Genomic DNA, 2189 nt, shown 5'->3' with positions numbered 1-2189 from the left:
TGTGTACATGTACATGTATCTTGTGTATAACTGATAATAATTAGTCACATATAAACAATAGAATACTGTTATAGTATTATCTAAACATTAAGTGTTAATTATTAATTAATATTTATATTATTATACAGAGTCCCAGTAGTCATGATGCCCCAGTCACTGGTGGAGTAGCAGATGAAGTGTTTGATGACAGTGGAGTGAGTAGATACAGTGGTAGCAGTACTGGAGGAGGAGGAGGGAATACTAGCAGCTGTCATTCAAGAGATGAGTCAACACCAGATACTACTAATGTTCATGGCGGTAATTGCTGGTCACCCTCAAGGAGGAACATTGGTCTTGATGACTCTATTAGTGAGAAGTGGGCTCAAGCTAGCAGCAACTGCTCAGATGCCAAAGAATATCTTGAGATGATTTGTAGATTTATCTGACGAACTAGCACAATTTGATCTAAGGAAGAAACAAGAACTGAGACAGGTTTTCCTTGATCTTGCTGCTGGACAGATGGAGAAAGTGAATTTTAATATTAAGACTGTACATGATCCTCCATAGTGTATTATTATAATTATTGATAGCTTCAAGGTAAATGGTATGCCAATGATATATTTATTGGACACACCAATCAAGCCATCACTTAGAGCAATACAGTTTGTCTCTAACAAATAACACAACAACAACAACAGGAGGAGGAGGAGGTGACAACAAGTGAAGGTAAGAGAGAATAATGGATTCTGACAGAGGGAGAGGATGAGATGTTCGAGAGGGCATAATGTATTTATTTGATTTTTGTTCTAGATTATTCCTTCTTCAAGAAATGATTTGTGAAATGACTATTTTGATTATAATAATTTTTATTTAATATTTTTAATGTCAAATTTGTATGGTTTTATGATTTTTAAACCAAAATTTTAAGTGACAAAAGTCAGTAATTTTAAGTGATAGTGTAGCAAAATCAATCATGAAAAGGGTAAAATAATTGTGAGGACAAATGTGCTTATCTTTAATGTATGTGTGACTGACTATATTCATTGTTTTGTAATTTTTGCTTCTATTTCTCCAGCAAGACCATTTTCTCCTATTTCTTTCAATGAATCTATCAGTTGCTTCCAAGTAGGATTGACTACATCATCTTGTTTTTTCAGCCAAGCAGCTAGCATCTCCATTAGACGATCTTGTACCTTTTCCTCCTCACTTCTAATATTGTCTAGTGTTATGTAACTAATGCCCAGTTTCAGCCCTAATGCCTTCCATCGATTAAATGAGTTTGATAACAATCCAAACACAACGTTCAAATCACGAATACCTGCAATAATTATTACTGACAGTATAGCTAATGACTGTACTTACTTAGAGTAACATTGAGGCAATCTTGAATACTTTTATGCTGTATTTCAATATTAGATGTACACCCAACTGGTTCATAGTCAGTCATTTCAGTATCATCAGTTAATTTCAGTTTCTTATTTGCGGAAATATCTTCACCTATACACAAAAAATGATATAAATAATTAGAGGAAAAATGCATGATGGTTGACAGCAAGAGTACATGATACCTAATACGTATACCATAATACCTTTATGTATTATGTATTCTTGTTGACGGTAAGCAATGTATTCTCACAAAACTTGAAACATATGCAGAGAAATTAACATTATTTACTTGTCTTTGTATCATAGAATAATGAGCTTTGCTGTTCACTAGTTTGTTCTGTGATTGGTTTAAACCTTATAAGATCAATATGATCTTCATTTTGTTTTCTTTTCTTAATTATAAATACTGAGTCATCTCCTATTTGAATGAACATCAGCATTGTTTCTCATACACGTTGCATACCTTGTGATTGTCTTTCTCCTCCAGTATCATCATTGGTAGGTACATTCTTATCTTTACTATAATTTTGTTTCTCATCTAAAATAGTATATAGTTATAATAATTATAAATAAAATTTGAAATACTACCAGGTGGTTGTCCATTATCAAAAGGATTTTTGGTGCTGTTGTAAGGATCTTCAGATTCTATCTGAAATCTTTTGCTAACAAACAGGTCTTCTACAAATTTATAATAATAAATTAATGATGATGCAAGTACCTTGTGCTGCTCTTGGCCTTTTTAAAGAGGAGCTTCTACTAATATGACAAACTAAAGGAGTAAATCTAAAAAATAAAATCAAATCATCGTAGCAACCTTCTACTGC

Source organism: Amphimedon queenslandica, unplaced genomic scaffold (assembly GCF_000090795.2).
Source record: "Amphimedon queenslandica unplaced genomic scaffold, v1.1 AMPQUscaffold_11118, whole genome shotgun sequence".
Classification (NCBI taxonomy): Eukaryota; Metazoa; Porifera; class Demospongiae; order Haplosclerida; family Niphatidae; genus Amphimedon; species Amphimedon queenslandica.
This window is presented reverse-complemented; position numbering follows the sequence as displayed.